Source organism: Martes martes, assembly GCF_963455335.1.
Source record: "Martes martes genome assembly, chromosome: 6".
Taxonomy (NCBI): Eukaryota; Metazoa; Chordata; class Mammalia; order Carnivora; family Mustelidae; genus Martes; species Martes martes.
In genome coordinates, this window is record NC_137893.1 from 143,882,333 (window position 1) to 143,906,964 (window position 24,632).

Below are 24,632 nucleotides of genomic sequence, written 5' to 3' on the forward strand. Positions count from 1 at the left end.
TGAACCCAAAGCTGGGTCCCATCTGCCATGGAACTTCTGGTCCACGGCAGATCCTCAGAAGCAGAGGTGGTAACAGGAACTTTCCACTGGCATCCGAAGTGCTGGAAGGAGGAGCAGTCTTATAGGACTGAGGCCTCACCCTGCAGGGTCTGATGCTATATATTTGTTGGTAGCCTCAGAACTGAGTTGAATGGTAGGACACTCAGCTGGTGTTGGAACACTGCTTGCTGGTGAGGACTACCCCCGAACACACACACACACACACACACACACACACACACACACACAGCAATTTTAGAGAGATGGTAGAAAGATACACACACATACATCTTTGCATATATATGCATGAGAGAGGAGAACAGTAAGTATTGATGAATCTGAGTGAATGCACAATGTTCAACAGTTCCTTATATGATCACCTTAGCAACTTATCTGAAAGTATGAAATTATCTCCAATTATAAGCTTGGGTCTTTTTTTCATTGTAAAATGAAATTATGGAAACATGCTTAAACATTTGAGGAAATAAATTATTAAAACAAATAATACCTCCCCAAAGTGAACAAATGTTTTCAATGTCTAAAAATAAAACAAGACAGGGAACAAACAAAAACGTAAATGTCAGATGTGGCTCCAGTAAAAACAATCTTAATTCTGTACAAAAAAATATTTTGAGATACAGTCTAGTGGCTACTCCTTATAAGAGCATATTTGAGGGGTTTATCCCATCCAACACAAATTTTAAAATAATAAATTTAATTACTCCTAAGACAAGGAAAAGAGATTCATATAAAACAAATAAATTATGGAGGAAGATTTGGAGAAAGCTCATAATAGATCCCAGAATGCAGGGGTGGATAGTGTCATACCAGGTCAGACTGAAGATTTGCAGAGTATACAAGAGGCATTGGAACAAACAGAAGCATATTGAAAACAGATGTCAAAGCACAGTGTTTTCAGTGACAGAATAGCCATTCTTCGGAGTAAGTGGAGAGGGGGAAAAAAAAGCTTCATACACTGGGTCATCCAGGAAGCCCAAATGATGTTCCAGGGAAATTTTCTTCATAGACATTCTTCCTCTATCCAGATATTAAATTCACTTCTTGTGCTAAAATAATCGAGGGCTGATCTGCTTCATACTTGATCTCAAGCTAAACAAGACCCTATCCTAAACTATTCTATCACATGAGTGGCAGAGTGGAGAATCAGAGTATTATTATATGTTTACCAAGCACCTTAATTTCGAATGACTATTTTTGTATTTACCTCCTCATCCTGTAACTTTGATAGCACCACTCACTTTCCTTTTTTTTTTTTAAGATTTTATTTAATGTATTTATTTGACAGAGAGCGAGCACAAGCAGGCAGAGCAGCAGGCAGAGGGAGAAGCAGGCTCTCCGCAGAGGAGGGAGCCTAATGTGTGGCTGGATCCCAGGACCCTGGGGTCATGACCTGAGCCGAAGGCAGCCACTTAACGGACTGAGCCACCCAGGCACCCCACCTCTCACTTTCAAAGAAGAGAATTAAAGATTAGTGGAGCTAAGAATACACACCAGGTTTTCTACTTTCTGAAAAGAGTTATCTTCCACTTAATGTTTTTTTGATTACTCCTTAAAATGAATAGTAACATCCTCTATAGATATTTCAAGATCAAGTCTAAGTATCAGATTCTGAGGATCAAATCATCCAAACATCCATACCCAGGAGGAGAGCTGACCAAGGGCTCTATATGAAGAGAGCTTTAGTTCAGATACATGATAAAGACTTTAAGGGTCAGGCTCTCAAGCAGCAAGTTGTGATAACTTACCACATCTTGAGTTTATAATGCATAAACTTCTGCTAGGAATTCAGAATGGTCAGATCTAATTGAAAGAATCAAATGAAACAGGATCCCCCCCCCCCCCCCCGCCAACCCTGGGGAACTGGGTTCTGGTTGCTATTATTTATTACAGGTTTCGCACTGTCTGCAAATCGAGCCTTTCCATCAAACGTTTTGTTAAACCAAAACAGGTAAAGTGCAGAAGCAATTACCATTAATTTATATGAAAAAAAAAAAAAGTTCACATGTTCTCAGACCTAAAAAATAACCTCTGATACCTTGGGACACATCGTGCGAATGGATGCACAGACAAATCGACATAACGTCCAGACACTCATAGTTCAAAACTATGGCAGCTTGATGCCGAGATGCCCCAAGGTAGGGGGTGGGGTTCCCCGGGAAGGAGCTTGGGGAAGGAGATTCGTAGATGTGCACCACGTCTCTAACGGCTGGCTGCAAAACAAACCCTTTTCAGAATTTTTGCCTTTTTGCCTAGAAAGCAACAATCCTCCTTGGATTCCTTTCGGTTATCAAAAACAGGTACTAAACTAGGTCTTTTGCAGACACGAAGTGGTGTAACTCAAACTTTCCAAAAGCAGGGGTACCTGTATTTATTTTGACACTGTGCTCGCCTTTGGAAATAGACGGGACACCCCTGGAGTGAGCACAGGGACAGATGCACCCGAGCTTCAGAAGCCCGGCGGCAGCGCTGGAAGCAGGAGCCTCCACACCGGGCATCCTACGCTCAGTCTTCTCGTCTGTAAAGGAGTAGACAGCACTTTCCTTTTCCCCAAGGAAGTGATAGTGGGGTTCAAACAGGTAACATTTTAAAGGGCCTAGCATGGTGATTGACCACATCGCCAAATAAACAATAGTTTTCAGTATGTTTGTCCCATACAATCTTTGTCTATCTGAAGTTCAAATTTAAGTAGATTTCCTGTGTGTTCATTTGTTAAATCTGGCAACCCTCTTCCTGGCACAAGTAGATGCCTCAACATTTCTCTGTTCCCATTCCCCTACCGGCCCTTCAAACTCAGGCCTGGGAAGCCCAACCATAAGACAACAAAATCAAGAGAACCATTGGCCTCCATGCCTGGGAATGAGCATAAAATAATAAGAGAGTCAGTCACACTGATGAATAGTGATAGATTCTGCCTCAAAAATTACATGGACCTAAAATTTGGATAAGGGCATAGCACCCATCTCAAACCCCTAACTTCCCACAAGTACAATATAAGGAAAAGTTCTGGTAGAGAGAAATGATAAAATGAAACAAAAAATAGTCTAAAAATAGGAATATTTCAATTTTAACTCATGGCAGTGATATTGTAGAACACATGCGCTTATTTGCCCCCAAAACAACTTCATGATTCAAAGTAGCTGAAATGTTAAATGAGGTTAAGTCACATGCAAGCACAGGCCCATGAAATTTCAATGATTCTCATTCCTAAAGTGGATACTCAGTTTTGAGATCAAAGAAATGAGTACATTTTCCCTTTTTTCTTCACTAAGGTGATCAATATAGCTGGAAAATCAGGTTTCCTCTTCTTTCTTTCAGCCTAGAAAATTCTGCTATATCTTGAGAAAGAAAGGCCTCCAGGATCTACAAATGCTTACTGATTAATCGTGGACAATTAACCCAAAATTTCAGGTCATGAAACTCTTCCCAACCAACTCTTAACAACAAAGATTCGTTGCTTACCTGTCACATGCCAGACTTCTCCCAGCATTAAATTATTGAGAACACCTTCTCCGCAAGAGTAATGATCAGTATTAAGTAAGATACTCTGTGTAAAGCACCGAACACACGCTTCAACTTCAGTAAACACTGGTTCTCTCATTTCTTGCTCTCCCTTCAGCTCAACCCAGATGCTGGGTATAAAATATGATAAAGAAGACATAGTCCCTTCTCAATATATTTACAGCTGTTATATTATTTGTGATCATGTTTTTTGGCTGAAATGCCATGGCAAATCATCATTGGACTTATCTTATGGAAAAGAGAGGAAACTCTTCAACCATGGAAAAGGTTTTGGTATGATTTCCTTGAGAATTGTGTAGGAGTATAATAATTTCCTGAGTTATCAGACTAAAAATGGAAAGGAAAAATATTTAGACTTGGAAAATAATGTGTCAAAAGACAATGTAATCCAATGGGAGGATACGCTTGCAGAGATAGCAAAACAGCCGTTTCATCCAACCTGTCAGCCCTCCTTTGTGTCCTAGCTTGAAACCCTAACCTCACTCTCATACCTTCCCCCACGGGCCACACCACTACTGCCAAACTAAGACCCTCCAAAAAGTCTTCAGCTTCAGGCAGATGCAAGGAAGATGATTTTGGCCTGTGTAATCATTAACCATGCCTTGAATGAACTTCACATAAGACCAACTGTATTAAAAATCACTCTGAAGACAGCATGAATGGTTTTGTCTTGTTAAGAACGCAGACATGAGTTAATGTGATTGAGAATGGTTCCTCCCTAGAGAAGGTACCAAAAAGCAAAAGAGGGTCAATGCAAAAAGGAACAAGAAAGAACACATATGAACCAGATTTCTATCACAGTTTACACAAGAAGATTTCTGATATGAATAGACGGCTAAAATAACACATTGTTTTGCCTGGAATCACTGTCTGTATATTTTCTCTGACTAATCTGCTTTAATGAAATCCTTACCCCCACAATAATAGCGAGACATAACAACTTCTTGGAAATCCTCCCTCTATTGTGTCAAAAGACTCCAGAAAAGCTGAAGTAAAAATCCATAGATGTAAGCAGAAAAAAGCCCTGTCCCAAAGTGCCCTGGGTTATCAGTCTGTTTCTCATAAACCAGCTCCTGAATTATGCCACATTGTTTTTTTTAAATAATAATATACATCTACGGGCTATGTCGGCAAGCTAAACTGATGAGCCCATTTATGAAGGCCAAGTTCAGTATAAATAAGTCAAGCCAAAAGAGAAAACTTGACTATTGTGAAGGTTGAACCAAATGTTTATTTAGATCCAGTCCAATCACATGGCATAATTTAGAAATCAGCTTATATGAAACAGATGGCCAAGGCCCTGTCCTAGTGTGCTCTGGGTTTTCTGCTTATATTCCTAGATCTGACTGATTCTACTTTATTTTATTTTTTGTTTGGGGATTCTTATTGTTGTAGTTATACTGACTATCATTTTAAAAGTGAAACCAGTTGTGTTTAGGATCACAGCCCTTGGAAAAGCAGACAAGGATGCTAAGTTTGTAGAAACAGACGTGCTTTAAATTTCTACCTGGCTTTAGTTCCAGGCACCCGAGTGACCACAGGGAAGTAAGACGTTTGGATATGCCTCCTGAGATGTATGAGGGAGTCCTATGGGAACCCCCAACTCCGTGCCCCCACAAACAGTAAATATTCACCTGGGAGGGAGGAGGTAGGAAGAAAGAGAGACCAGGAAGTCATACTCAACTTTTAGGTGCTTTTTCTCTACCTGAACTCTCCTACCAACCGTCCTTTCCTGTCCCACAGCAAAGGCCCTACTTTACATCTCAGCTCAACAGTTATTTTCTGCTTGACTTATAAGACACTCTCCAATCCCTTACCTTTATTCAATACTATCTGACAAGAAATCATCTTTTCTTTTCCATTTTTAATACCGAGCCAATAATTTCTGGGTCTGCAAAACCCTTTCTGATGTACAACCCAGAGTTAATCATTGCTTCTTCACGGCACTGCTGTCCCTAGTACTTATCTCTGCAAGAGCTCCAATCACATGGTCATGTAGGGTCTAGAGTTGGTTCTGTCTTCTGTATTTCTGCCTCTCCTAGAAGACTGACAGATGCTTGAGGGCAGGGACTGTTTCTTGTTCAAGTAGGTGTCTGCAGCCCTGAATGAAGAGCTTGCATTAAAACAAACAAACAAACAAATAAAAAAAAAACCACACTGAAGGATTTGGGTTCCTGGCAAAGGCAGGCTAATATATTCTGGACCAAAAGTCCCTCAGAAAACCAGAAAAATGACCCCAAATGGAGTCGTTTGCCCCCATAATCGCAAACCAAGATACACTTGTCTTTCAACTCTCACAGAAACAGCCAAGCAGAAATTTCTGGATCAGCACTAGTGTTGGTCACCTGCATTAAAACCCCTGACCTCCACTCCCCCCCAGAAGAAGATGATCCAGTCTGAAACAATCCCCTCTCTTCTTTTGCGGATAACTTCCTTGTCCCACACTCCCTCTGCCTATAAAAATCTTCCATGGTGTGCAACTCCTCAGGGCACCCATGTACTAGAAGGATGCTGCCTGACTCATGAATCATTAACAATTAGATCTTCAAATTTAGTCAGCTGAATTTTTGCTCTCTCACATCGCTAAGGCAATGAGAATGTCCCGGGTTTGGGATCAGGACAAGGAGGAAGTCCAGAGAGGTGAGCCCAGTATTTGGAAGGCCATTTGCCTCTGGCAAAGATGGCTGGTTATCAGAGTGTCCGAGAGTCTGGGAATCTGTCAGAGTTGCCTCCATTTACAGAGATTGAGGACAGGCATTTGAATGCGTGGTCCCCAATGTTAAGAAAGCCAAGTAAACCTTCCCAGTTTTGGATTAGAATGCAGCAAGACTAGATGCTAGGCGTAAGAGTGGGCTGAAAATAAGCAGTTCTCCTAAAGTCTGAAGCCCAGTAATAAATCACCTCATTCTGATTGAGTTACAGTGATGGATCAGCAGCAGAGCTGCCGGCTGAAGCAAAAGTAAATCATCTCTAGAGGAAGGTAGCCTCCAATTATTCCCATGCATTTCAATATGCAATGCTTAGCCCTCAATCCAAAATAACCAAGCATAATACAGTATACGAATATATTGGAAAATTAAGAGAATAGACAGTAAGTTTAGACTTTGGGAGGTGAATAAATAAAGTTATCAAACAAAAACTTAAATAACTATGAATAATAGGTTTAAAGACTTCTGATAAGGTGTGTGATGAAAGACAACTGGAAACTATTTGAAGGGTGTTTAGCATATGGAAAGACCATGGGTGAATTTTCTGGGAGTAATTTTCTTCTTGGTGGTAATTATGTAAGTGCATGCATAGACAAAAATTCAATGGGTTTTTTGCCTAAGATATGTCTATTTTACAACATCCTTTGTAGGCATAAACTCAAGAAAAGGACAGAAATAAGTGTACCAAACACATATACAAGAATGCTCAAAGTGACATTATTCTTAATATCCAAATAATGGAAATACCCACTGTAAAATGGTTGAGTACTTTCTGGTTTATACAGCCAAGGGAATAATACAGCAATAAAAATCCATGATATACTGTTTTATTCGGCTTGCATAAATCTTCAAAGATATCACTGAGTGAGAAACCAGACACAGAAAAAGGCACCAAGGATGGTTCCATGCCTATAAAGTCTAAAACAAGTTAGAAGTTGGGACAATAGTTGTGTTTGGGAGGTGACAGTGATTAGAAATATATACAAAGAAGATTTGAGGATGCTGAAAATTTTCTGTTTCCTGACCTGAGTCAGGGTGGGTCCATAAGTATATTTATTTTATGACAATGCAGAGTTGTGTTTTATAATTTGTGTACATCGGTATGTGTAAGTTTTACTGCATTAAAAACTTATATAAAAATTATAAATGTAGGCACCCAACAAATGTTGTTGAATGAATTAATGTATGAATGAACAGATCAATGAATCTTGTTTCAAGGATTTACAGCCACCAGAGAGAAAAGGTAATGGGAGCAGGTACTAAGAAATGAATAACCTAACAACTTCACCTGGATTTATTGGGATTTATGTCACAGTTAAAATGAGGTGGACTACTGGGCACTTGAGATAAATGTCTTTCAGGATATTACCTAATATTTGACTTAGCAATAATTCTTTCTGTTATTCTGACCTAAATTACTCTTGCAGTTAACATTCTATTTGTCTTCGGTCATATTTTACTTCTCTGTTTCTAAAAACTGCTCTCAAGATAGGCCAGACTGAATAAATACATCTTTCACCAGGAGGAGCACAAGGAAGGCCAACTGCTAAAAGAGAGAAAACCGGTCAGTTGTGTAGTGTATCTGTACCTGTACCTTCCGAATGTGTCCTGTGATTCACACATACTATTCCGTTAACTCTCTTAGCTAACTCTGGTACAGTTACTACATGAAAGGGGCAACTTCCCAGGTGTGTTTCCAGAAATCACTGAAAAGCCTAAAGGTGTTTTCCCTAAGAACTAAATTATTCTATGCTTATAAACAATACAATAGGAGCAACTGGTTCCATAATTCTTTGGGGGCATTTGATCCGGTTTTGTACCACCTTAGTGCAAATATTGGTCAATTTCTGATGTTCAGCTTTTTTTATTAATCACATCTATTACTTGACATCTCGTGCAAATATAAATATCCAGATTGTCTTAGAGAGTGTGTGGTAGGGTTCTGTGTTTCCCAGGCTCATAAAAATATAGTGAAAAGACAGTCTCTTCAACAAATGGTGTTGGGAAAATTGGACAGCCACAAGCAGAAAAATGAAACTGGACCATTTCCTTACACCTCACACAAAAATAGACTCAAAATGGATGAAGGACCTTAATGTGAGACAGAAATCCATCAAAATCCTTGAGGAAAACACAGGCAGCATCTCTTCAACCTCAGCCACAGCAACTTTTTCCTAGGAACATTGCCAAAGGCAAAAATGAACTATTGGGACTTCATCAAGATCTAAAGCTTTTGTACAGCAAAGGAAACAGCTAACAAAACCAAAAGACAGGGGCGCTTGGGTGGCTCAGTGGTTTAAGCCGCTGCCTTCGGCTCAGGTCATGATCTCAGGGTCCTGGGATCGAGTCCCGCATCGGGCTCTCTGCTTGGCGGGGAGCCTGCTTCCCTCTCTCACTCTCTCTGCCTGCCTCTCTGCCTACTTGTGATCTCTCTCTCTCTGTCAAATAAAATAAATAAAATCTTAAAAAAAAAAATAAAAAAAAAACCAAAAGACAACTGACAGAATGGGAGAAGATATTTGCAAACAACATATCAGATAAAGGGCTAGTATCCAAAATCTATAAAGAGCTTATCAAACTCAACATCCAAAGAACAAATAATCTAATCAAGAAATGGGCAGAGGACATGAACAGGCATTTCTGCAAAGAAGACATCCAGATGGCCAACAGACACATGAAAAAGTGTTCCACATCACTCGGCATCAGGGAAATACAAATCAAAATCACAATGAGATACCACCTCACACCAGTCAGAATGGCTAAAATTAACCAGTCAGGAAACGACAGATGTTGGCGAGGTTGTGGAGAAAGGGCAACCCTCCTACACTGCTGGTGGGAATGCAAGCTGGTGCAGCCACTCTGGAAAACAGCATGGAGGTTCCTCAAAAAGTTAAAAATAGAGCTACCCTATGACCCAGCAATCGCACTACTGGGTATTTACCCTAAAAATACAAATGTAGTGATCTGAAGGGGCATATGCACCCAAATGTTTATAGCAGCAATGTCCACAATAGTCAAAGTATGGAAAGAACCTAGATGTCCATCAACAGAGAATGGATAAAGAAGATGTAGTATATATATACAATGGAATACTATGCAGCCATCAAAAGAAATGAAATCCTGCCTTTTGCAACGCCATGGATGGAACTAGAGGGTATTATGCTCAGCAAAATAAGTCAATCAGAGAGAGACAATTATCATATGATCTCCCTGATATGAGGAAGTTGAGAGGCAATGTCGGGGGTTTGGAGGGTAGGAAAGGAATAAAGGAAACAAGATGGGATTGGGAGGGAGACAAACCATAAGAGACTCTTAATATCACAAAACAAACTGAGGGTTGCTTGCGGGGGGGAGGGTGGTTGGGTGATGGACATTGGGGAAAGTGTGTGCTGTGGTGAGTGCTGTGAAGTGTTTAAACCTGGCAATTCACAGACCTGTACCCCTGGGGCTAATAATACATTCTATGTTAATAAAAAGAATTTAAAAATATATAAAAAAATACAGTGAGAGGCAGTCCCCAAGGGATCTAGGTAATATATAAAATGTGTAAACGTGTATTCCTCCTAAAGGAATCCTGGGGGGGGGGGGGGTCCCAAGAGCCTCATAGGCTACAGGTGGGGCTCAGGAAGAGGAACACGTGGGTGGCCGAGGTGCCAAAACCCCGTCCCAGACTCATCCATAAGGGGTCTGGTTCACACCACTGTCAAGCAAACCTTCCATGCAGTGTCCTGTTCCACTCGGAGTCACAGGCTGTGGCACACACTCCACCAGCCCAGTCAGGTGCTAGAGAACCAGCTCCAGTTCCCAAGCCAGAACCGGGCAGTGAACTGTGCTCCTGTGGGCAGAAAAATCCACTGCTTTCTAGGAGGCGAGGGCCAGGCAGTGAGTGGACTATGGGCCCAATCTACCCTCTGCCAAGATCCAGGGCCAAGCAGCCTTGTGGCAGCCTCATTGCACATCCCTAGGGCCTGTTGTTCCTCCAGGCTGATGCATGGTGTCCGGAATTATCTCAGGAGACCACAACTGTTTGATTCCCTGAAGAACGGCCTCAGGGAATTTGATATATATGACTTAATATGATCTACTGCCTTGAGTGTTTTAAGAAAAAATGAAGTAGAAAATTCCAGATCATGCAGCTGTGAGCTCCTGTTGTGTCCTCCAAACACATTTTGGAAATGAACTCTCTTGATCTCTTGATTCCCAAGGATTTGGCAAAAGCCAGTGAGCGGGGGATGTGGCCCCGTCTGTGTTTGGCTTAGGACTTCATGGTCCTAAGCCTTGGCGTCCTCCTCATGGGACTCCAGCCATACACACTGGTCCTTGTGACCAGCCGGAGCTAGTATGAGCCTTCCTTTCTGAAGACTCACTTCTGAGTTTGGTGACATATGACCTTGCTGGTCAAGGGCAAGGAGACCATGAAGTCACTGAAGGGTCTGGGGGACCCCAAATGCCGATCTGCCGTGTGGCTTCCGGGTTTTATCTCAAGAAGAAGGAGAAATTCTTTCCCCTCCTCTGAGGGGTCATACCATTGGGAGACAATACAAAATATCTATCAAATAGGTTCTTCGCAGGGTTTTGGAAGCAAACTCCAACTTCAGCAAATTGTAGTGGATTAATCCTGCTTAGTGTAGTCCTCTGTGTAACCTGCTACCCTTAGAAATTCTGTCCTACCAACATACCACTACTATTATTATTTCCTTAATGTTTTTTCCTTTAATTGACTCAATGTGTTCCCCTTAAATACATCGAATTCATCTTCAGCATTAATATTTGCAGAATGGCAAGCATGATATACTAGACATACTTTTTATAATGTATTTAAAACCAATACACCATTTAAAAATTTTATAATCATTTATCAATCCTACTACTGAAAATTTGCTTACTTACCACTGGTATTATAAGTATCACACATTGGAAAGAACACTGCTGTATACCCTGCCTCAGCTCTGCTGATCTTTCCAATCCTCCCTGTGAGCATTTAAGACAAGAAGGCATAGGGGAAAGAATTCATATTCAAAATTATATGTGCATGTTCATCCCAGCTTGGCCACCAAGGACTGTAACTTGCATTGTTGACTTATCTGTCTCTGTTTCATCATCTGCCAAATGTGAACGAGAAGCCTTTCTTTGCAGGACTATGAAACTTAGTTGCGACAGTTTCGAGAACAGCGGGTGCAGTCACTGTCACATAATGAGAGCTCAGTAAATGCAACTTTTCCCTCCTTTTCCTTCTCTTCCTTCTTCAGCAGAAACCAAACCCTAGCTTTCCTGCTGTTTGCCATTCACTTTGAGTTCTCTTCAGTTCACAGCCGGGAGGCATGAAGAGATAGTATGCAAATTAACAACACACACATCTAAGATTATATTGTTCTCACTGGTACATGTCACACTATTTTAAAATTAATTGTTCATGCATCTCATTGTCCCATTAGACTACGACCAAGGTGAAGGCAAATTCTGGGGATTCAATCCTACCATCCAATTATCTCTAAATCTGTCACTTCTCTCCATCCACACTGTGACTCCCTAGTCCAAGCCATCACCATTTCTAATCAAGACTCTTGTAACCGTCTCCTCCTCACCTCTCACTCTGTGCCTTGCTCAGCTCATTCCATCCTTTCATAGTATAGGTGAGACCTTCTTTTGAAAACACAAGTTGTATCTCTCTCATTTAAAACCCTACCGTTACTTAGCATTCCTCTTGGCACAACACCTCAAAACATTAAACTCAACACCAAAGTCTTACAATAATCTCACCTCTACCTACACATCTGACCTCAAACAACATTAACTGTCCTTCCCATTTTACATTTCAGATATAAGGGTCTTTTTTTCCATTTCACACATTACAGCATTCTCTGTCACTTTGAGACCCTTGAACTTGCTGTATTTTTCTGTCTGGAATGCTTTTCCCCAGAACACCTGAATATTGTACAATATCAAAGTAAAATTCTATTTCCTAGGGAGTCTCAAATATCTCAGGCATCCCTGTTGTCGGCTGCAAAGTATCATGCACTTGGATACTCTCGTAATGTGAGGACAGGGACCTCTCCTTTTCATTACCGTGTCTTCAGCAACTAAAGTTCCCGCACAGGCATATACATTTAATGAATACATGAACACATATTAATGAACCCATAGGTGGACCCAAAGTGCAGTAGGAATCCTTCTTCTTTTTTTTTTTTTTTTGTATAGAACACTTACTAACTTAGAAATGCACATGTATCTAATGATGTGATTATACTCTAGATAGAATACAATCCTGAATAGCCTTTATCAGTCCCCCAATGTCAACATGCCCCTCTTTGTCATGCTTTCCACCCCAAGCTAAATCTACTAATGCCATTTCTACGCATATTTCTGTATCAAGTGTTCACACAGGAGGTAGAAGACCCTCGGATGAGCAGAGAGCCCCACCCCCGTCCCGGTGAGCCTGCCGACCTCCCCACCTGGGTGCTCACTGGAGCGGTCCCCTCTAACGTGTGAAACTCGTGATATCTGAAGTGGATGAATTTGCTTGTCTGCTGCTCAGAGGGGGCTGAGGCGTCCATTCCAAACCCACTGATAAGGAAATTCTCTGACGCTAACAGCAGGTTTGACATTGATGAAGCCTCCCCATCTGGTGTGTTTAGGGGAGCAATAAGGAATAAGGGGTGGCAAAATGTGTTTCCTGGCGCCTGGCCACCACCATGTTGTGTTAAGTTTTCTCTCTTCTCCTGCTCTGCCATCCCCATCTCAGTGTGACTTGAGCGAGCTGTTCTAGAAATGTCGGGTTGCATCCAAAAGCTTGCCTTTCCTCTTTTCGACTAAATCAGGCTATTTCATTTGATGAGGGGGGCGGGGGCTGCTTTCCTCTGGATGTACTCAGAAAGAGGAAAAAGTTTCATATGTGGCTTGTGTCGTATTAACATCCCCTCAGAGGCCAATGCGGTGTCTAATGGAGTTGCTAGACGCATTTTAAAAGTCAGCAACATTCTTAAATTACCGTTGTTGCTCTGTTCAGTGATCGTTAGATGCTCTTCTTTTTCCATTTGAATACACTGGATGTGTGGTGGCACACTTAGGCACCCAAGTTGATCTAATATACTCAATATATTTCCAGGTGTCTCATTTCTCCATTTAAATGATTTGCAGATCCCACGTTTCATTGCTACAAATAAAAGCACATACTCATTGTGTCATTCATAGAATGACTTCTGGATAGCTGTACAAGTCATAGACACAGTCCAGCTGCACACCCACTAGTGCAGCCCAGTAGCAAAAAGAAATAAAGAAACATTTCACACCAATGTTACCATCTGTATATCTCCTGCTGGGGGTGAGGGGGGAAGTAGAAGTATCTTTTTACTCATATGCAAGACTTTGTTTGGCATTAACACATACAAAGCCGTTTCTCCCCAAATGTGACTGGAAACGCAGAGAGATATTAACTTCCTTTGCACGTAATAGGCATTCAAGTAAAATCACTAATTTCAGAATTAAAGGGCTTTAACCAAGAACCAAGAAATAAGCCACAGACATAAACTAGTTAGTGAGAGATTCTGTGATAGACCCCAGATGTCCTAACTCCTAATTATTTCTTTGTCCACAAAATAGCCTGCACCCTTTGTTTATTAAATGAACTAGTGAATTAATTATTTTTTCTTTAGCTTGATCAGCAGCACTGGAAATAATAAAAGCCAACCCAGTATCTCTATGAAAATGTTAAGACCTGCCTCTACTGGTAGTGCCTTTGAGTATAATGATCGGTATTCTGTGGTTACTTTTGTTAGTTCTGATCGAAATCTGTAAGTGGTATTTTTAGTTTCATTATTATAAAAGTTTGGTTTTACTGTCTTTACAGGTAAGCAGATATAGTAATGTGTATTTGTATTGTGTAAACCTCCAATGAACCGCATGATGATTATCTATTTGAGAATTATTCATCCGCAGTTGATTTTTAGTTCCAGATTGATAACCACCTGCCACCCTGCACTCCTCAGCTGCTGCTCTTTAGATGATGGACGTGGGCAGAGAAGTCTTTTTAACACACTTGTAAGCAAAATATATTTATGCCTCACATGTGATATGTCTTCAATTAATCTTATAATTCTTCCTGTAAAAGAGATAAGATAGACTCCAAAAGCATGCTATAGTTAACTTCCCCTGCCTTGGACCGCCTCTACTTCTTTTCACCGAAGACAATAAGAAAGTATGGAACAAATCCTATCGGATGGTACTGCTTACAGATACACAGAAGCATCTGTTACTGACAATGCAGATGTGAGAGTGTTCTTCACTCTATGTACATTCAAAAACTGGATTTTTATTTCAACTACTTTCAAGAAATCTAAATAAAAAGCTTAGCTCTTGTGTGTCTCCCCAAATAGATGCACTGTTTCTAAGGGAACCAAAGGACTTTTGAAGTAGGGTCACATGGCCCAGTGGTCAAGTGCATTAGTGTTGCTCCAACACCTGGATTGTATTCTTAGTTCTCAACCCAGTAAGTCTGTTACATTAAGTGATGGTAAGTCATTGCCTAGAATTAAGCAACTATAAAATGTAGGTGATAGTATTACCTAGGTGAAAAGATTTTTGATGACATGAGATTGATGAACTCAGAGTATCTAGAACATAGTAGTCCAGAATCTACACTATTATTTTTGGAATAAAGTTCAAAAATAAATCAACTCTACTTCCTCACAATGGAAGCATTCCATCTGAAATCTCCCCAGTAGATAGTAGTCCAGATTTTGATAAAATACTTCCAATGGTAGAAGACTTGCTGAAATTTTCTCTTCTGTTACTTGACAACATTAAATGTAGAAAACTTTCTGTTGTACTGGGCTAATGTCAGCTTCGTCACAATCAACTTGACTTTACCTTACTCCTAAACTGTGAGAAAATCTGCATAAATCCAATAAACAGCCCTTTAAACATGGTGAGCATTTATCCTATACCCTCCTTGAAGTTATCTTTCATGCTACTCCTCCATTCTACTGGTAAATACAATTAATCAAACCGGTAGTGAGGTTAATTAATCAAACTGTTAGGGAGGTTAATCACAACCAACTTTTCAAGTGAAAGTGAAAAGCATTTGCAAAATGTTTCTGTTTACACCAAGTATTCATTTCATTGAGCAGATGGTATGGGGAAAGTGGCTTAGCACAAATAGCACTGTGGCCATTAGAAGTACTTACCTTTTGTTCCGAACACTACTGTGCCCCCCTCCCCCCCCCCCAGCCAAGCAAAAGGAGGACTTGTTAATAGCTCACATATCTTTTTATTATTTCCTCAAGCCATCTTCATGTGGACCTGCTGGAAGTCACACAACACTGGAAAGATGTGTTCCCTGGATATTTAGCTTCTCTAGATTTTAAAACAATTATAGTTTGTATGTTTTCTGTTTTGCGTGTTTTTAGTAATCTGGTAGGAAGTTTCATAGAACAATTTGTTTAACCGTAAGTATATTTTCTTCACAACATGTTTTCTACTCCATGTGTTGATGGAAATAGCATCCATTTTTGAAGGTATGGGAAAGTGCTCTATAAATTATAAATTTAAAATGTTTATATAAATGTTCTATCTTCACTTTTGTATTATTCTAATTTTCCCTTAATTTCATATTTGCTGCTCTTACCAATATCAAATGGTATACCTATTAAATAGTTAATTTTTCTTCCTTTTCTACTACTTCTACTTTAAATTTTTCTTAAGCTATAAATCTCAGAATTCTTATGGGAAACCTTGTTAGATACTTGTCTTTATGGTCTATCTTCTCAAAGACATTCAATCATCCAACCTTTTATGCAGCATATCCCTAAAGACAATCTTTCAGATCTATGGAGTTTAATACATTTTTCTCTAAAACACCATAATCTCTGGTTTTCTTTGTTTATCCAGATTTAAAATCTACAATCTTTGTAGTGCAGAGTATCTCAGGCCCATTTTTTTATTGTGTTGACTTAAGTACCTCATGGTTACCAATGCCAACTGTGATTTTTCTTTTCTTGAAGAAAATAATAACCATCTCTTAGAAAAATACCAGAGCTATTTCTATTATGCTAAAGATCTTTTCATTCCACTTGCTAATAAGATACTGCGGCAGCTTTTTCTCTGATACATTGCCTGTAACTGACAATTAACAACCAACCATGATACACGAAATGTTGTATTGGTGCAATTTTGCAAGTATTTTTAAGAATGTATAGAATACCCAGCTTTCATTTTTAAGTGGTATACAATAAGCTTCTATTATCTGCACTAATGGAAAGCAACAAAACTGAGAATTATATTAAATACCAGAAAAATCCCAGCTTAAGAGTGTCTGGAATTCTGAAAAATGAATAATAAATAATCAACTCATGTATTGGATCAGAATTTACATGTTTTCCTTATCTGCCTCGCTTAAATTTCTCTCTCTCTCTCTCTCTCTTTCTCTCTCTAAATGCTTGAATTAGATCAACCATGTCTCAGATCGATAAAAAGAAATCACCTGAAAAGACGCAACTTCTTTCGAAATCTTCTAGACAAGATAGAAGTGATCTTAGGATGAAAGAGATACATATCTCAGCACAAGAAATAAAATGTCAAATATTAGGTGTCTGTCCCAGTGTGTAGCAGAAGAGAGTGGTTTCAATATGCCGGTTTGATTATATGCAAATAATCTTCATAATCTTCGTTATTATGTACTTAGCATCCTGGCTGTGCTAGACATCTTACTTCTATTACATCCCTTAATTTAATAGTCACGGTAACTCCCTCCGTGTGTAGTATAATACTGAGGTTACAATGAGAAGACTGAGTCTCAGGGAGGACAGATAAATGGCCCGAGTCCACACAGCTAATACCGATACTCTATGAACTGCTGAAGAAGGATTTAAACTAAACTGGACTTAGTTCAAAGTCAGGGATGACTGCTGTTGATTTCCACAATAAGCCGTCCACCCCTTCATCGGCCGGACGTCAGTCTTCCACATCTAAGCTGGGTTCATCTCTTTTCTCTGATGGGGCATTTTCTCTTCTTCTCTCTGATCCTGGTAGCATGAAGCAATGCCTGCTGCTCCGGGCTGTTCCTGAAACACCTCTGAGCGACCCTCAGGGTTTCCACTTGAATGCAAATGATGTTTAAAGATTTACTCTTGGTCTAAGAATGAGAGCAGGCATTTTATGCTCTCTGAAGCAGTCCGATTTATCACATATGCCGGTGTCCTGGGACCCGCTGTCTTGGCTATCAGGAGGGACGACTGGCTCCCGCAATCAGTCATGCATTGTGCGTGCTCCGCGCCCTTCCTACTGTTGGGTCTGGCCATATTTCCCACAGTCTGAAATTTATTCACGTCAGCCTGCACCCTAGCAGCAGATAGTTTGTCTCTTTGATATGTTATTGGCTTCTAGAAGCCTGACAGTTTTCCCTGTGTAGTTTTAATACATACTGATGAGTTTCCCGAACTATTACGTACTCGCAAAAATCCTTACAGTACCCCAAAGGCATTCCGCCTTATTCACTAGCTGCCGGTATGGGGTCTCTGAACCACTGAAGACTCTTCAAGGTATTGAAAGAATTGGGGGGCAATTTCCTCCAAAATTTAAAAGACTTAGGGAAAATTTGACTTCTTGAAAAGATGAAGCTACAGAGGCTTCACGTAGCATTGAATTTCTCCGTAGTAAGATTATGTTAACTCACTCTGATAACCTGGCTAATTAATGCTTATTGAAATCTCTGATTAATAGTTGTGAATAGCATTGACTTTTAAGTATTAAAAACTAATCAATGGATACTTTATACAAATAGTTTTTATTGACAAAATCCTAAATCTTAGAGCCTACAAGGAAAAAGCAATTCAATGGCTTCTTAAAGATGACAAAGTTGAGAACTACTGTTTCCATAATAACAATAACTATTATTCAGCATTAGACAGTAATGTAATCAGTTACACTACATGCATACTGTAAATCTACAATGTGTTAAGTAACTTTACTGCTCTACTTTTGGAAGATTTATAATATGAAAAATGGATAACACTGGCCCCCTTTTATAGACAGGCAAAATAAGTAAAGAACAAATAAACACCCAACTTATCCACATTTTCAAAGCTAGCAAACTCTCATTTACTGCCTCGAGAGACCTCTACTCAAAGACAAGCAACTATCTATTTAAGTGCAGACAGTCAAACTGGTAATTACACTGAAAGAAATGACTCACTTCAAAAATTTACCCAACTAATTTAAGTAAATACAAGATTTCCTGATAACATGAACCATGCAATTATTATTTGCTATTCTGTGCTGTGTGAACATTAGAGTAAGTCAGTCAGTATTTTCCAGCCATATTCAGAGCCTGTTTCTGTATTTTTTATTACACTTCAGAGGTGGTCCTTGAAAGATTAGCAGAATCTTCCATTTCCCAAAGAACACAGGATATGGCCCAGTACCCCAGTTTTTATGCATTTGCTAATTAGTGAGTACTTGGAAGCAAAGGTTATTGTTTCTGTTTCCTTTTAATCTCTGTCTATCTGATCCCCTGGGGTATTTGCATATGTATCTTTTTTCCCCTATATCTCATTCTCTAGTAGGCTGCCAAGGTTTATGGAACTGTATGGATACTGTTTGAATCTCACTCCCCAAACACATTATGATCTATTAAATAATTTCCAGTGACCATGTCAGTTTTTACTGAAACTTCCATGTACACGTACTTACAGTACTGAAACTAATGAAAATTTCAGAGAATCTCTCTTCTTTTTTTCTAATTATTCTTCTATCAGTTTAGTATTGAAGTCTTACTTTTTCCCCAAGTTTGCAATCATTTCCCAAATAGTCACCTAACCAGCCTGCCAAATAATTCATAATCTGAAAGTGAATTCATTAAGTCCTAATATTTACATAAAAGAACCCCTCTAGCATTGATGGACATCATATCAAGAAGCGAAGCATGGGTCTGTCATGCAAATAATTATTTCCTAATTTATGTGTTTCATAATTGGATTTGTTTTCTATATTGACTTTTATGAAATTTGGGTCCAGTTTGAAGAAAATGGGCTAAATCTATCAGCAAGGTAATAGGAGAATATTTTACAAACTGTAAAATATGGGATCCTAGATCATTTTGTTGGCTTTCAAAGTCCTCCCCCAGGTCAAAGATATCTCACTGAAAATCTGGAAACAAACACTGAGTTGTATTGGCTCTGCCTCAACATTCTGCATCCAAATTTTCAGCAATTTTATCAGCATAACTTAAGATCATATAGCATAAAAGAAGAGATGGGACTTCTAAAAAGGCAGTGATGAAAACCAATCATTCTATACACCCAGAATAATGCTTTTTGGATTAAAAAAAATAGTTTGTTGGAACTGGACAAGTGTAGGGAATAAATAGGAGCATTATACTTAAGCACCGTTGATTCACAAAAAAAGGCTGACCCAGGAGGGTCGCCTGAGGAGGGCAGAGCCTTGTACCCCGAAGTGGGTCTCCTGGACGAGCGTCAAGCAGGATGGCAGCATTCTGACGCTTTGGTAAAACCAGTGCACCAACTCAGCATGTAGTTACCAGAAAAGTGGTTTTTCCACTTGAAGAAATGATACTGACAGCTTATGAGAGAAGGAATAGCACACTCAGAAGCCAGGCAGGCAACATCCACAACAAAGACAATTATTACACGTCTACTATAACTTACAGTAGGATAGTTATCTAGCTAAATTCAAGGTACCAGATGAAACGAGGTCCTCTACTCTTTTGCCATCTTTCCTCTCTCTCTGTAACTTCCAGTATAGAGAAACCTATCAGGCATCAGTAAATCTAGCCAAAGTTTTTCAATTGGATAATAACATCAACACTATGTATAATCCGAACACTTGATCTTTTAAGTAGTTAAAAATATATATCCTGGCAGCAGAATGTATTAGAAGTAACTGGAACTCCATTGACTTGGGGCGAGGCGTGGTTCTGCCCCATACTAATTATGTCATTGTCACAATGGGCTCCTGCTTTCTTGTTTTTTATTTTGTGAAATTATGGAATAAGATCTAACAAGGTGATTTCTGTGGTCCTTTTTATTTATATATATGAATATAGGGGAAACTAAAGTGAGCCCTAGCTTAGAAGTAATCCTCAAAATCGGATTCCTAAGTTAGAGATATTTCATGATATTTAGCAAAGTCATAAAAAATGTGAATTTTTAGAGTGACCATTTACATCTGCACATTAACCAATAAAATCATCTCATAATCTTAATACAATTATTGGCAGTTCCTCAAGCAAAAGTTAAAAAGAGATTTTCTCTTAATAGAGCAGAAGCACATTGATTTGGAGGATCATATGGTCTGTGGTATCACCATCCCTAAATGGAATGAATTTGTGAGATTTCTCTGTTCATGCAGCAGATAACACATCACATCCCTCCTGGCTGGGAATAATCAGTGATCTTTGACTATGCCATCCAATACTTCAAGGTCTCACCAGCCCATTAGTAGAAATCAGGACACATTGAGTAATAATCCACATGCATTTGTTCTTTGCCCTACCCGTTCATGTGTGAGCCTCTTAGACATGCAAATCAACTCAAAAAACATTTCTCCATGGCCCCTTGGATTTTTCTATCCAAACCCACATCTTTCTAAATTTGACCCTGGTGATTTCTGCTTTACTCCCTTTCATAGTTCCGTTTAAGCCCTCACATTCCTAGAATTGTACGTATGTTGGTATGCACTACCTTATCTCCCGCCCCTAGTCTATACCACTTCAGGAAGGGCACCGAATATTTGCCCTGCCAGGCCCTCCAATAAGTCAGTGTCCTAATCCTTCTCCATTCTGTTTCCCGTTGCCTCCACGTACCAGCTCTCTACATTGTGAATGCCAAACCTCAAATGTGGCAGCAGAGCTTGAGCTGTATTCTCGTGAGATGAAATAGAGAAAAACTGATAACGCCAGGAAATGAAACTTGGATCAAACCATCACTGCTTGAAACTAATTCCCTAGAGTTGAGTAGGAACAATGATTTATCTTTATCACTTGCACATAAACCATGAAACTGAAAAGAAAAGCAGCTAAAAAAAGAAACAGATCGATGACAGACCTTGGAACCGATCATTTAACGCCTCTAAGAATACTGTAAAATGGAGACTCCTAGAAAATTATGAAAATAATCATGGGCACATTTAAAGGGTCACTGGTCCTCCCACCGTTTTGGGATAAGCAGATGGTGCAATGAGGTCAGTCGGGAAAGTGAGTTGTCACAGAGTTAGCTGATGTGTCACTTTCCTGGCTGCCAACTGTGTTTTGATTAGTCTTTCTCTATGGGTAAAAATCCCGCATTTTGGGTTCTACATCCTCAAATTGGAATTCAAAATTCAAATATTATCCCTTGCCTCCTCCCCGCCCCCGCCAAGGGGAAGGTGGGGAATCCTGAAAATCCTCCACAAAAGATTTTGATTTTGAAGTGAAAGACAGGTAGAAAAAGACCCGGTGTGGACAGTTAATCTCACTTGCACAGACGGCAGAGACACTACCTTCTGAGAACCACTACACTGGCAAGGTTGAATCTCTGGCGTTTGGCAGAAGCAGCTGCAGTAAAGGCAAACTCCTGCCATTTGGGTTTATCACTGGTAGCTCCAGCAACGGTGGCTGCTTTTCAGCAGGTTTGGGGCCTTTTTCCTAGACCTGTAACCACAAATCAAATTTTTTCAGCACCAGTGATTTCGGGAGCTACTGAATGTTCTCCAGTAAGAAACGGCTCTGCCTCTATTACCATGAGCAGTTCCTGCTGTTTGTAATGAAGAAGAGTGATCCACCAAAATCATTTCTAGCAGCTAAAAAATAATGAAAAATGTTTATGTGGCGGAAGACATAGTGTCTGAACCACTAACAGAAGTGCTACCAAGTTCATAAAACTATCAGAAAAAGAAATCGCCAGACCTCTCTAGATAACACAGTCTCACGCCATTTACTACCACAAATTCACAAGGATTCAAGTTGAATTTTAAGCACAGAACAAACAAAGGTCAAAAAAAAAATTGAGATCTAAAAACAATGCTTTAACAAGGGATTAAAGTTTTGCAATGTTGCTGTTACCTCTAACTCATATATGTGAAGTTATGATTGCCCCAGAGAAGTCAATATAACTAAAGGAATGATCTCCAAATCCATGCCTTTGACAATACATTTCTGCATTTAAGAAAAATTTCTTTTTTATATATGGTCCATTTACTTACATTAATTTATGCTTTCCAATTAAGTAATTTTCTTTTTAGTATTCTTTACATTTAATGTCTTACAGACAACTTAGCTGAAAATACAGCCATTTCATTTTAATATACCACTTGATTATTAGCTCTCTCAAAATATGGCTGACAACAGGAAAAAATATATATCAGAAAAGATATGAACTTCAAAGAATTTCCATTCTGTTTGCCCGGTAGACATTACCTCAGTAGGTAATGGAACTATTACCTACCAAGAGCTATACATTTTATATTTGATATTATGCCCTAAGATTATTGTTTGTTTTAATCAATAACACAATAAGGATAAATATAGTTAGTTCATGGTCAGTAAGAGTTCCAAGCCTAAACTGCAAATATCTCTGATACTTTAAAATTCCTCATTGAGTGGTAAGACAAATTTAAGAGTGTAGGAAGGCTGAGGGAGTTTAGAACTTGCAATGTGTAATGCAATGCCAGCATTAATGTTGCAGAAAGAAAGAGTGTCCAGAAGCTGAGTTCCCCATGAATCTGTTGATGAATATGAGGCTTCAGAGGCACAGAATAAACTCTGTATACACAGCCACACAAAGGACTGATGAGTTGTGAGCTGGACCATTCCCAGAGTCACAAAGATCCAAGGCATATATGAGTTCCCACAAGACAGAGTGAAGTCTTCCTTAATACACAGAAAACCCAAGAGAATCAACGAAGAAGTCACGTCTTGGTAATGAGCCTCAACTAGCCCTAGAGTAAAGCTTATCCCAAACCTAATCTGACAGAGATTAAAAACACTCATGCAAACGATCAAACTGATTCTGACTTAAGTAACTTCTAAAACAAAGGCTAATGATCTCTAATAGAATACCTCGTCTTAGTGCTAGGGCTATGATAACAAAGTACTACAAACTAATGTGGATGGCTTGAATAAACAAAATATGTTGTCTTACTTTTCTGGAGCCTTCAAGTCCCATAGCAAGGTATCAGCAGGCTTGGTTCTTCTAAGGGCTGTGAGGGAAGGATCTGTTCCAGGACTCTTTCTTAAACTTGTATACGGTCATCTTCCTGTGGCCATGATGTGCGCCTGGACCTGAATTTCCTCCTTTAATAAAGACAAGAGTCATACCAAGTTAGGGATCTCTTCTACTCAAGCATGATCTCACCTTAACTTATATAATTATATCTGCAGTGACCCTATTTCCAATTAAGGTCACATTCAGAAGTACTGGGCATTAAAACCTCAACATATGAATTTAGAGGAGGGAGGCCCACAATTCAATCCATAATATACATCAAGCCCCAGTAATCAAATAAGTAAAGTACATGATTCCAGCATCAAAACCCCAAAACAAACAAAAATCCCCAGGTGAAAACCAAGCAGGAAAATCTAATCCATAAGCAGAAGATATATAAGTCAGTAGAAACAGAAGCAGAGAAAAGGTAGAAAGGGATTATGGAAAAGCTGTTATAAAGGTGCTCCTGAATTTAAAATAAAACATCATCTCAAAGAGATGAGTAAGTATCAAATGGATCTTCTACAATTGAAGAACAAATATGTTAAATGAAAAATTCACTGGATGGAGTTAATAACAGATTAGACATGACAGAAGATCAAGAGGTATAAAGACACAGCAATAGAAACTATCAAAATGAACCATAGGGAGAAAAATACAGTGACCTACAGGATGAACTGTGCAGTCTAACATATGTATAATTGGAGTCCCAGGAGGAGAAAAGAGAGATGGGTAGGAAAAAAAATAGTATTTGAAGAATTAATGGCTGAAACACTTGGAAATATAAAAACCACAAATCAGCAGATTCAAAGCTCAACAGAGCATAACAATATCATGCTGAAATATATCATCAAAATTTCTAAAAAACAGGGGTGCCTGGATGGCTCAGTAGGTTAAAGCCTCTGCTTTCGGCTCAGGTCATGATCCCAGGGTCCTGGGATCGAGCCCCACATCGGGCTCTCTGCTCTCCAGGGAGCCTGCCTCCTCCTCCCTCTGCCTGCCTCTCTGCCTACTTGTGATCTTTGTCTGTCGAATAAATAAAATCTTTAAAAAAACTTTTTTTCCAAAAAGCAGTGATAAAGAGTAAAGCTTGAAAGACTGCAGGGGGGGCAAAGAGGAGTGACATTTATGCAGAAGACCAAAAATAAGACTA